This window comes from Aedes aegypti, chromosome 3 (genome assembly GCF_002204515.2).
Source record: "Aedes aegypti strain LVP_AGWG chromosome 3, AaegL5.0 Primary Assembly, whole genome shotgun sequence".
NCBI classification, from domain to species: Eukaryota; Metazoa; Arthropoda; class Insecta; order Diptera; family Culicidae; genus Aedes; species Aedes aegypti.
The window spans coordinates 290729666-290743833 of record NC_035109.1 but is presented as its reverse complement, the minus strand read 5'-3'; the positions used below and the strand labels follow the sequence as shown (position 1 = coordinate 290743833).

The window sequence follows — 14168 nt, the reverse complement described above, 5'->3', positions numbered from 1 at the left end:
AAAGCCTGCCGAAGCTTCTAGCTATCGACCATTTATTCAAGAATTTAGGAAACCAGTATTTCCTATTTCCCTACAAAATTCTTCAAGATCATTAGAATGGCTCCATAATTGTTCCAGGGATTTCTTTGAACAATTTTACAGTATTTTTCCGGAAATTTCTTGGCAAATTTCTACATATATTCCTAGAATTTCTTCTTCTATTCGTCCAGTCTTATTTTCCACGGATTCTCTCCAAAGTTTATGATCTTCAAACATATTTTCAGGCCAGCCATGTTGTATGCTGTGCCAATATGGACTAGCTATTGTAGCACCAGGAAGAAGGCTCTACAGAAGATTCAGCACTAATGAATTACATAGAATATCCAATCTTGAAATATTGGAACAAATGTCGTCAAATTGATCTTTTTTTTATTATTCCACTTCAAAACGTCAGTTATTCCTCTAGAAACAGATCATAGGTGTTGGTTTCCTGCGCTAATTGGATCACATTATATTGCAATAGCACTACGAAAGCAACACTTCTACGTGCGAATAATAAAACTTTTGTTCTGAACTAGGCAACACCGGTGTGATCCAAACATTTGTTCGCACTTCTTTTTTTTTCAAAGGTAGGTATCTAGAGAGAGCATCATCAACTAGCGGTATTTTGCGTGAAACCGCTTTTATCATGCTGCTGTAATATGTTTTGCTGTTTCGATACAACCTTTGTTGTCAGCTGTTACGTGGCGAGATCCACTTTGATGACGTCGTCTTACATATGATTATAACCATGCGTTCAATCTTATGAATCATCATAATGCTGTGGAATCCATGCGTACTTTCTACTTTATATTGGAACGAACCGCACTAGCATAGTTGAGGATTAGTGTGGATCAAATTGACTTCGTCAGTTGTATTATCGTTACATTTTGCAAATATATGTTTTCAACCGATATTAGATCCCAATTCCAGTTGTGTTTTTTTTTTCCAACAGCACACGAAAAATAAGCTTCCAGACGAGAAGCTTTGGCAATCGCTGCTTCCCAGACAGCGTAACAACGAAGGAAAATGACTTCCTCCTTTAAATTAGTCTATTTATAACGACAAAGGAAATGAAATCTACCGAATGCGTCACACACATTGTACCTATCTGATCCACCCACATCCGTGAGCAATCTTGAGCAGTGTTTCTCTCATGAAAAAATGCAACATATTACCCTCTAAGTAAATCAATTTTCCAATTTTATCTTGATAAAGCAAATGATTTGCATTTTCATAAAGTACCTATACTTTTGCAGTGAAAGAAGAATACTTTCCGGTCTTATGTTTAACATTTCTTTCCATGATTTTGATCGGTCATTTTCATCATACCAACATCAGACCAACATATTTGTTTAACATATCCTGCAAAAAACACTTGAAGTTTTGACTCTAATTTTTAGAGATAAGGATGTGAAAGTCATGTTAGACAAACGCGTGATGTTCGAAAGGTGGAAGCAGAACTTCGACGAACACTCGAACAGGGTTGGTAGAAGTGGCCCCGGCTAAGGGCTCAAAGGCATTATTCATCATTTTTTTTACACATTGTCCATGCTTACAGCTTTTGCATCCTTATTGGTGTGTCTATTCTACACTTTTGCATAAAACATAGCAAAATGAAGGACGTAGAACCTATGAGTTCTATTAGAATGCGTCACACGGAGTACTAAATGTGATCTAATTCAACTTCTCCACTAGGTAACAGATCCAATTGACGCACGGTTTTGAATGGATCAGAAAAGGCCTGAAGATTTGATTATTAGTACACTAAAACCTCAATTTACGAAGTCTTTTTTTACGCTACCGCCGTGCGGGGTGACATTGGGCCTAGGGGGTGACTTTGACCGCCTCTTCCGATGCATCTCATAACTACAGTCGACTCTCCACAACTCGATGTTCTATAACTCGATATATTCTATAACTCGATGGATTTTGCGGTCCCTTCAAATTCCCATACATCATGCTCTCCATAAGTCGATGTTTCTATAACTCGATGTCTCCACTAGTCGATGCCACGTGGAAGGAAAATTTCCCTCCATAACTCAATATCTATCTAAAACCCCATTTTTATACAGGGAGACATGGACCATTTCTGGTTTGGCAGTGAATAAAGGAATTGCAAGTTGTAGTTAAAGGTTAAAATCATAAAAATAAAAAAAATAAAATTTAGTAAAAATAAGGGATTTTTCGAATATTTTGACAAAAGTGTCCAAAGATATTTTTTCAAAATACTATCAACGAAATGATATTGTCTGCTTGCAGAAGTGATCATAAAAGTATAGGAAATATAGAAATTTGAGCCTTTGATTTTAAAATTTTTGTTATCGGTATGTTCTATAACTCGATAATTCTATAAGTCGATGGTCCCTTGAATATCGAGTTATGGAGAGGCGACTGTAGTAGGAAAACCAAAAAACTAATCCATTGACCATCCATTGACTAGTTTTAACGTACTGTTAAAGCATTGTCACATTGTTTTCATTGTTCTGGCATTAGCTCGCTGCAAAAATATTGGCCCAAAGTCACCCTTATGGACCAATGTCACCCCGCACGACGGTACCTCAATTTAAGTCACTTTTTTACGCAGTGCGTAAATTGAGTTTTGACAATTCTGTAGGAAACTATTGACCTCCGGTTGGGGAAAATCGTTGGAAACCCATACAATATGGGTATTTTCGGAATGGGCACGATGAGGGGATGACGAAAATCGATGTCCGACGCCATTTTGGAATCCAAGATGGCGACCCCTGGTTTAAAAAAATCGTTGGAAACTCATGTATAATGGGTATTTTTGGAACGGCCACGACGAGGGGATGACGAAAATCGATGTCCGACGCCATTTTGGAATCCAAGATGGCGACCCCTGGTTTGAAAATATGGGTATTTTCGGAACGGCCACGATGAGGGTATGGCGAAATTCAATGTCCTACACTATTTTCCATTTTGCTCTGATCCATTTGCTTATATTAAGGCGAATTAGGCCGTCATTGAAATTTGTACTGGACATCGATGATTGTGGCCAATCCGTCTCACGATTGCGAATTGAAGAAAATCGCTAGGTTTTGCACTGACATTGCTGAAAATGTATCAGCATACATTCTGTATGTAAACGTAAGGAATGATACTTTTATGAATCAATCTTACTTAAGGTGAAGATGAATCGAAGCCAAAGTTCAAATTTTCAAGAGCACGGATCTGGAGAACCAAACATCCGTTTGAGCTGAAAACCTAATCGATTAGTCACCACCAGCTAGTGACCAATCGACTATGTTTTCAGCATAAACGGATGTTTCGTTCTCCAGATCCGTGCTCTTGAAAATTTGAAGTTTGGCTTCGATTCATCTTCACCTTAAGATGACTGAGTTTTATCACTTTGAAATTGCAATCTGCAAAATCAACATGGCTACCAAAACGAATGACGGGCTACTTAGACTTAAGAGTTTAGATTTTATGCTCTATATAAGTATCATCAATGTACTACAACTTAAGTTTGTAGATACTCAGGCCTATATATCGTGGAGTCCTTTAAAGTACAAAAACATCGACACAACTCGATACAACACTTCGTTTGCTAATATGGACAGTAAGAGGCCTTTGTAATATTGAAGAACTACTATTGATGATTGGTTACGCTTGTATATCCTAATGCCCATATTCGATAGAGATCTTAGAGGACCAAGGACATCCGCACAAATTCATACAATACACCGTTTACGTTTAGTAAGGGGCCTTTGGAGTGTTTGAAAACTATCTTCTAATCACTTATTTTGCCCGTAGATCCAAAGTCTTTTATTGAATGGAGTCCTTGGAGCACCAAAAACATCCGTATAAATCAATAAATATTCCGTTGACTTAAATGAATGGTTAAGAGACTGTGCCATATTAAAAAAACTACCTATAGACCATTGATCATGTTTGTAGATTCAAAGGCCTTTATTCAATGAAGTCTCTGGAGGATCTAGGATATCGGTACAAATTATAACACTACTCATTTTACTGCTACATATAGAGAGGGGCCGGTGCCATATCAAAAAAGCATCTATTGATAATTGGTTACACTTGTAGATCCAGGACATGTAGGACATCCGCACAAATCATTACAATACACCGTTTATTCACATGAATGGTTAGGGGTCTGTGGAGTATTTTAAAACTAACCTCTAACCTCTTATTACGGTCGTAGACCCCAAGGCCCATATTCAATGGAGTCCTTGGAGGACCTAGGACATCCGCACAAATTATTACAATACACCGTTTATTCACATGAATGGTTAGGGGTCTGTGGAGTATTTTAAAACTAACCTCTAAACTCTTATTACAGTCGTAGATCCCAAGGCCTACATTCAATGGAGTCCTTGGAGGACCTAGGACATCCGCACAAATTATTACAATACACCATTTACTCACATGAATGGTTAGGGGCCTATGGAGTATTTGAAAACTAACCTCTAATCTCTTATTACGGTCGTAGATCTCAAGGCCTATATTCCATGGAGTCCTTGGAGGACCTAGGACATAGGCACAAATTATAAACATACTCATTTTACTACTATGAATAGATAAGGGCCTGTACCATATCAAAAAAAAAAACATCAAAGGATCGCTAAATATGCCAGTACATTGCAGATATATATTCCAGGAAGTTTTTGGATGAACTAGAACACCTGTTGTACTCACTAAATTACCAAAACTTGAATCTGTCAATACAAACGCTTCTTAAAATTATTACAATCTTCTAGGGTCCAGTATTGTGAGACATTCTTTTTTTTGGGGAGAATTCTTGGGAGATATGTTTGTGAGGATAGTCGAAGGAATTACGTAATAATTGCTACAGAATTTTCTGATGTGAAACCGAAGAAAAATGTCAGTAGAATGGAGAATTGACTTGAGAAATAACTCGAGAAATGTCTGGAAGAGCTGCAAGAGTAATTCCTGGATGAAATTCTTAGAGAAATCTTTGGAGGAATTTCCCAGGGAAACTTCATGACGAATTCATAGTCGAATATATTGAATGGATTTAATGAAAGAGTTCCTTCAGATGTATTGGAATACTCCCTGGAGGAATTCATGGAACAATTCTAGGGAGAATCCAAAAAAGAATTAAAAAACATCCTTTAAAAAAGTGAAAGGTTCTTTTATATGGAAGCTGAAAGAATTACTGAAAAAAGACGTAAAAAGTTGTCTCCAAAAAGTCTTTTAAGATTTTCTGGAATGATTCCACTGTAAAATAAGTAAATTGTGGATGTTTCTGTAAGTATATTCCTGTATGAATCTTTGGAAGAAACATTAAATACATGGCTGGTAACTGAGGATCTTGAAAATAATTTAACTACAGTCAACTCTTCCTTACGCAATATCGAGTAAGGGAGAGTTACCCAAGCAACACACATGTTATAATTGAGTATTATCAACTTATATATGACTAAATTTTGTTATATATCAGTTGATAATACTCAATTATAACATGTGTGTTGCTGGGGTAACGATATATAAACTTCATGCCTGGAAGAAGACAACGGAAAATACTAGACAGGAACATAAAACAAACCAAATAGAAACCCAAATGTTCAATCCAGCACTAGTTTTCGACCTAATCATACGATTTTGGCCAACTTTGTACGAATATCTGAAAATTGGCACAGAATTCTTTTAGGTCGAATATCAGTAGTGCATTTCTCCTGGGAACCAAGAAAACAAAATAGAACCGCACAGGAACTAGGAAATTAAGGTTGACGAACATCTAGACCAAAAATTTCTCTAATGAGATTTCCAACAGTTTTTGGGGATTCTTCGTGACATTTCTCGCGTAACAACAATTCAAAAGGGCCAATCCTCAGATCGTTGATTCTGAGAAAATGCGATGTAATTATTGATCACCACATTTTCAACTCCTATTTCTCAGTATTCAAATCAATCAATGTGTTCTCTTGCTCGTTTAGGGACGGTTCACTAATACTACACGTTAATAATTGAATTTATTCTGAAAACTGACAAATATGTGGAAAAATGATGAGTTTAAATACTTGGCCTATTGTCGAGTTTTAATTATGCATGAACCTTTTTAGTAGGCCAAATTGAATTTTGTTAGCGTGCATCGGCCCAGGACTACACCCTTTTGGTTTTCAACGAATGAGAAAAAGAGACTCATAAGCAGTGCTGGGAATGGTAATAGTAGTAAGCGAAAATCACGTGGCTCTCCCAGTACAGTAGTTCAAAAACGCGAATCTCATCAAGTAGCCTATGTTGGGTGCACGAATTCTAAATCATGAGTGTCATTCAAGGCTCTAAATGCGGGAAATGCAGCGGGAAATAGAACTTTTTTCTACAGTAATTTTGGGTTGCCCTTAGCAACGGGTGTTTTGCAATTTTCAAGGCATTTTGCCTACAGCAGCGATGGCCGTGAGTTTCACTGGCTTCGCTGACTGTGATTGGCTTTGTTTGGCTACTGTAGAGTGAATTTCAGATTTTGTCCCAACCCTGCTATAAGGCCAATTGACAGATTGCGAAATTTTCCGGTTGTAGGCCCTATTGATGGAGAGCGATCCGATTATTGGCCGTTTTAAGCAGGGGGTCGATGAATGATTAAAAAAGCGATTTTGGGTGTTTTGAAAACCGAGTTTATAACGGTAATTTTAATGATTATGATGATGTGTTTTGATAGTTTGTGAGTGTTAAGAGATGATATTAAAACCCAATTTGTTTAAAAACTTCATCATTGGCTCTTTAGAATTGTTACATGGAGATTCTGACATCAATTAGTGGTCGTTTTGTCGTATGTAATTTTCATGATTTTCTGCAAGAATTTCATCAGAAATTAATTCAGTGTTTGTCAAAGATAGATATTACTCCAAAGGTTGAAGAATTGAACCTGGTTCTTTTTCTAAGTACCATCCTAGGTGTTCGGATCTCAAACTAATTTTTGAAGCAGCTTCTGGTGTTGCAGCTCAAAACTGTAAATTTTTATTTTGTAAATGATATCAACAATAACTATTAAATTGATTACCTACATGAGTAGTTTTTGCTCCTTTCTACCACTATCCGAACTTCTATCAGGCGAACAATCACTCACTTCGCTATCTGTAACTGGACATTTAATTCACGTAAATACATTTTCTATATTATCTTGCTTATCATTTCACCTTCAACATCCAATTCAAACTAATTACCGTGCTAACAATCTAACACTTCAATATTTTTCAACAATTCAGTTTTCTTTTCAGGTTCACAATAGATATTCCTCTTTGCAATGGCCGAGCTAAATCCTTCAATCCACTACACTATTTTTGTTTTGATTCTTCCTGCTTGTTTCGATTCTTCCTGCTTGACATTCGCACCTGGTGATTCGCCTTGAGGTTGAATTCGCCTACCAGGTTTTATCTACCACCCAACCACGCAGTGTTGCCATGTGCCGCAACACTAGGAGTAAGTTCAGGTGTTCCACCAGGACACCTCCAAAGATTTTCTCAGAATTTTCTCAGAAAAGTCATATATCCTCCATGAATTCATCCAGCAATGCTTTTATCAACTTTCCTAATATTTCCTCCAAGATATCTGTTTGATGAACCTTCAAAAATTCGACCAGTAATTTCTCCAGAGAACAGTTCTTAGAATTCCCTTCAAATTTTTCGATCAGGATTTCAGGAATTACTTAGAGAAATATTCCAAAGAAATATACAATGTTATTATTAAATAATCCCTGAAGGAATTGCGTGATGAATGCTTAAAGCCATCCATAACAAAATGGCTAAAGGAATAGCTGAAAATTCGATATGGGAGCTCCAGGAAGAATTTTGTAGAGATCCCTGTGAGAAAGAACTCTGCGAAAAAAAAAAATGTGGAATTCACGTGAGAGTACTTAAGGATTTCCTGGACTGAATTCTGAAGAAAAAAAACTTTCCGAGCTTCCCTTGAAAACCAACTGGAGGACTTTCTAGGTCAATTCCTTAGATAATATGAAGGAACGCGCTTCGTAAAGCGCAAGCAAGCGAGTTCGTCTTTGGCATCGCAGGAGTGAAAGTTTGATTTAAAACGCGACCCGTTTTGCTGGGCAGCTTCTTGTTGAACAGTCGAGGATGGAATATCAACTGGTGAGCTCGTTCCATGCTTTTGTTTCTAATGTGTTAGATATGATGAATCACATTATAATCGATAGGGGACTTACGTGTGTGTATGTGTTTAATGTTTAAATGCTTATATTTGTTTTGTTTATTAAAATATATTACGAAATCTTTGAATGGTGCGATACTAGAGGTGTCAACTTTTTCTTTAGAGACTGATAGATAGCTTTTTGGGTTGATGTTGCAGGATTGGCATCATGCTCTAATTCCTGAGAGAATATGTAGACAAATATCCAGAAGAAATCCCTGAAGTAAATTTGTAAAAGAAATGCTAAAGCTTTTCGTCGAGCAATTTGAGAAGAAATTTCTGAAAAACTTGTGGAATAGTCACGTAAAAGTTTCTGATAAGTTCTTTGAAGCCTATAGAATATTGTAGCATGATTCATTGCAAGCAGTTTCTTTTCAATTTTTTAAGAGACCTGCAAATTACTTGAAGAATCTCTGAAGAAAAACCATGGATAAAACGTAGAGTAAATTCTGGAGGAATTCCTCGTAACATTGAGAAATTATCAAGATTTCTAATAAATCTTCGAGTTGTTTAGTAGAATACCTATAAGTAGATGAAAAACCGAATTTAGTACTATACCATTTAATTCCACTAGAGTTTGTATCCTTTGACAGATACGCGTATTTCGACCTCAACTGTAAGGCCGTCTTCAGTGTCGTGTACTAGACTCGACTTGAAGAAAACCATCGTATGCACACATTAGATTTAGATTAGATTTCTAAGTTTAAGGACGATTTTGAGGGGAAATTGCTGGCGGACTTATTGGGCGAATCCCTAGAGGAGTCTCTGAAGTTATTCCTGAACAATACCTGGAGAATTTCGGAAACTTTTCCTTGAGCACACTGTGAAGGAATTGTTTAGAGACTATTCATTAAAAATAGAATTATGTTTAAGGACTTGCACTGAAATGGTGATCTAGTTCCTAAGGTGAGTCTTGCTACAAATCGTTTGACTATATAATTTTGAACGTTCACGATTAATGTGAAGGTTGGCCTCCAAACGGTATAACATTTCTCAAAGTGAATCGGAGCCAGCCAAGGTTTGAGTGTCCCTGTGGCATCATGTTCCCTGCGTACCATGTGCCACGAAACATGTCCTGCGCAATTTTTGCTGCCACTTATTAGCAGTGGATTTTCTTTGCTGCTTCCAAGAAGAAACTGTAACCAGACGACGAAGACGGTCTCGCTGTGTAGTAAACAAAGCACATCAGCATCAGGACAGGACGGACGTCGTCAACCGATGGCAATTTGGTGTATACCCTACATCGCAAATGTATTGGCCAGACTAAACTAAACCAAGCAGTACCTCGTCAATCAGAGCACTGTGGGCTAGAAATGAAAATTCCGACGCAGAAGTTGGAAAACTTACTAAGAATTTCACTTAAATTTTATGGAGTTAAACTTTGATCAAACGGAAAAACATATTTTTTTTCATATTTGAGGACTTTTTGTAATTATCAAGCAGTGGCTCTTATGAATGCAATACAAATATACTGTGGACTATCAACAATTATTTATCTATCTTCTATATAAAACGTATATCTATTTAAATAAAAATGGAGTGGTGTTTGTATGTCACGAAATGGCTTGAGAACGGATGAACAAATTGACATAAGTTTTTCACAGTTGCACTCGACAAGAGATACGGCGTGATAGTGCGATTAAAAAGTTTGGGAAAAGTCTGCGGAATCATCGAGATAGCAGGAGAGGACTTATGTGTCATTTTGTATGGGAAATAACAGACCTTTTAACAACAGCTTACTTGATGGCAAGACAAAGTTTGCCGATACCACTAGTAATTTAATAAAAATGGAATGATATTTGTATGTCACGTATGGCATGAGAATGGTCAACCGATTTATCTGATTCTTTCACATTTAGGTTCGTGAAGTGTTCCGACGTGTTTGTGTGTACAAAAAGTCGAACAACTTCACGGGAAAAATAAGAAAAACAGGTGACGAAAACTTACACTTTTTTTAGTGCAATCTTGTTTTGCAAAAGAAGGTTTGTCGGGTCAACTAGTTTATAATAAATAGTTGTCAAAACAATCCAAAAAATACAACTGATTACATATTTCATGCAATTCAAAGCATTGTGGGAAATCATGCAATACAAAGCATTACGTTTCGTAAAATGAAATGACCCACAGTGCCAGCAAATGACGAAGACGACGACGTGAATCTAGGACGACACAAAGGAAATTCAATTCCGATGTGTTTCTTTTTCGACGAAAGCAAGTGGAGAAGTGGGTGGGTGGTTGGAAAATTCGTCGTTCGAGTGGTTGGCTGATGGTGGTAGGTCAGAGAAAGCGTCTGACATCAAAGGCGTATATCGCGCGCGCCACCAACACTAGGTTCTGTGTGTAAGTGAAATATACACTACCCACCAAAAGTATGGGATCGCTGCATCATGTATTGTAATGCACCAGTTCAGTATTGCAGCACCTCAAAAAGATAAGCATGAATTAAAAACTAGAATATGTAAGATAAAATATCTCGGGACCCTTTCTATCTACAATGTCGACGGTCTTCAACAAATTTGTTCAAAAACCTTATTATTGCGTTCATAGGGTAGAATTTTGCCGATACGATGTTACGATTATTTTGTTACAATAGGGTCAGTGTTCCCTTAGTGGACAGTCCCCTATAGTCGCACTAGTGGCTTTTTACGGGCGTTTTGCTATGAATCTTTTCAAAATATTTTTTGACATGAAAGTCAGGAGCTATTTATCTAAGTACCATTGATACACAGCTTGATTTTGTTCAAAAAATGATCGAAATAATTAGTTTTGCTTAAAATTTGAGCTCCCTTGCGCCTATAGTTAACCTATTGTTCCTATAGTAGCACTACTGAGAGAACCTATTTTTTATTATACGAAATAATTAATGAATTAAGTACTTTTTTTACATCAAACGAAAGCTTTTGATCCACACTTTGAAGGAAAAATATAAAAGCTTTGTAAAAATACGGTTTTGATTAGTATTTTGCCAACGCCGTGATGCTAGTGCTACTATAGGAACAGAAATTAGAAATAGTGCTACTATAGGCACATGTATTCCTATAGTGGCACAAGCGATAATAAATGCAAACATATGAATTTTCGCAGTTTTCATATTTTTCCCACAAAACCAAGATTAAAAGCTTTCAGATGATGTAAAAATAATGACGCTAGCGTTATTTGTCGATTTTATACGAATATTTGTTCTTAGCTATGCGGCTATTGGTACATCGACCCTAAATGGTAATTGTTCAAAGTGTGTTTATTGATTTGAAACAAGCGAATAATATATGAAAGTCCCCTAAGGTAATTATATGAAACCTTACAAATAGACTTCAAATAATATTTTTAAAAATATCAAACAGTTGAGCACATGGCCAAATTGCCTAAAAGTAGGCAATATTTTTTTAAGGCCTAGTATGTAGGTGCTTAAAGATGTTTGTTGTAAACAAAGGGGTCGAATCAGTATAAGATTCTCTATAGAAGTTGGAATCCTAGGATCCTTAGGATCATGATCTCGTCAACCCAAAACATCCCGACATGAAGAGCTCGTACTATCAGTAATCATTTTTCTTTACCATGATCCTGACTTCGTTACAAAGTTCAGCAAAGTTGTTCAAAAACAATCAAAAGGTTCATCATTGTAAGCGTAATTTTATTGTAACGCGAAAAAATAATGTTTTGAATGTTTTGAAAAATAAAAATAAATATTTTTTTAACATACCAACATTTGTGAAGGGGACAGAATCCGGCAGCAATTTCAGGTTTTTCAAAAGCAGTTTTCCGTTCAAAATCATGAAAGTTTTCATGAAAATATGTTCGCTGTATTCTATTCTCCAACCGAAACACAGTGAACACAGTTTCGTCGAAAAAAAATGCAGTTTTGAACAGAAAAAACTGCTGTTGAAGGTTCGATGATGACGATGATTATCATGACGGATCTTTGAACGTTTATATTCGAACACTGTTGAATGCCCGTGAGATTGCCCGTGAGATAAGTAGTACTGTATGCATTTTTCAAGATTTTTTACAGGAGTTTTATCAGTTTCAGTAATACATGAATTACTCTGATTTTTCGATTGGTTCTTAAACGGCCTTCTCAAGATTACCATATCTTCAAGCTGGTTTTTTCCAGGGATAATCCCAAAGATCACTCGAGATTTCACCTATATTCCTTCCGGAATCCCTACAAAAATTATTTCGCAAATCTATGGAAAATGCCAAGTCCTCCAAGAATTTATCCAATGATCGCTAGAAGGGTTGATAGCGACCGAATGCATTCAAATGAAAATAGGAACTTTAGAAACCTGTGGCCTGAAATAGAGACCAAAAAGGAATAAGAAAGAGACCGAAAAGAGAAGAAACAGGAATCAAGAAAACAAGAGAATCATAGTCATTTTCTATAGATTGCAGTAATTAAAAAAGCATGCCAACAAAATATTTCTCATATTTAGTTGAAAGCTTTGTTATCCAAAGTGACCTAATCCAATAACTGTTTTTCTCTGACTTGAACAAATGTTTGTATAAACAGTAAGTTATCGTACACAATAGCTAATATTAGATACAATAAAATACAATCTTTTCATTTTTTGAGGATTCCTCGTGTAATGAGTGTCCCAGTAACACCGCTCGTAATATTATACGCATTTTTTATGTTTTTCTCTGGAAATTCCTAAGAAACTAAATTACATATTTGTGAGATAATTAAGATTTATTCAGGAGTTCATTTAGTGATTATTTCCCATGGAATTCTTCCAAAAAAATCCTAAGGGATTCTTCAAGGAATTTTGGTTTTGATACTTCAAGAATACAACTTGGATTTTTCCAATGATAACCAGAGAAATTACCTCCGCGATTCCATCAAGAAACCTACAGATTATTTTAGATATTTTTAAAAAAAAGTTCTGAGCTCTCCATGATTTTATCTGGAGTTTCTTCCATCGATTTCCTTAGAACATCCCCTAAGACTTCAATCTAAACCATCTTCGAACATTAAACTACTTCTCCAGATTTCTTGAGATTTTCTGCAAAATCGTCTTTCAAGATTTCTTTGAGATTTCGACTAGGAACTTCTTTATTGATAATCTCATGTTCTGGAATTACTCCAGAAACTTCTCCTAAGATTTTGTTAGGGAATTCATGTAGTTATTCTTTAGACATATTTCTCAAGAAAGTCTTCAAAAACTTTTCCATGAGATTTTGGAGCATTTGTCCTAGGAAATATCTCTAGAAGTTCTCAGAGAAAGAAAATCCTAAAGTAACTTTTGAATACACTTTTGTATGCTCTATAGTCACCCTAGATGAATAAGGATTTCTGAAAGAATCCATGAATTCTTTGCTAGGATAATAAAAAAAAAAACAATCAAATCTCTAGATAGTATCTCGCCGGTTTTTTTTAAGGTGAAACATCTCGGAACCTAAAGATGGCTTCCACAATGGCCGACTTGTGTCCCTACTCACGTTTTAAAAGGCATTAAAATAGAGAAATAGTTGGCAAATGTTTCTGATCTTCTTATTCTAAGCTTTCTGCTAGCGCACAAAGCCAAAATACAAAGTGCACTTTTGTTGCCTGTTTTCTTCGCGAGATCTTAGAAATCTTAGAAGTTGATTCTAAGCTGTTTCACCTTAAAGGAAATTCTTGAAAAACATCGGACGGATTCTATATAGAAATGTGTGTAGGAATGATAGGATATTTTCAGGAAAAATTGCTTTATTTGCTGCGAGTGTGGGACCCGAAATAACTTCTGAAGATGGATATTTTTATGAAAAATTCATTGAGAAAGTTTTTGAAATACCAGCTGTAGTATTCCTTGCATAAAATTATGATGAAAATTTCCTAGTACATATGCTTGCACACCATAATGATGAATCGCAAGTTGAATTGATTGAGGATTTTTTAGTAAAGTTCCTCATACATTACCTCGAATAACCCCCCAGGAATGTTTTTGAATCAATTCCTGGGAATTACTGTGAAAGGGCGTAGGAATTCCCTTAATGTTTCTAGGAAAAAAAACTCCGAACGAATTTCT

At 36.2% G+C, this 14168-nt stretch overlaps 1 protein-coding gene across 4 annotated transcripts in view; it reads right to left on the bottom strand.

The window, feature by feature from the left end:
* Positions 1 to 14168, bottom strand: part of LOC5575273 (eukaryotic peptide chain release factor subunit 1) — a 61846-nt gene that overhangs the window by 28736 nt on the left and 18942 nt on the right. The window lies entirely within an intron of this gene.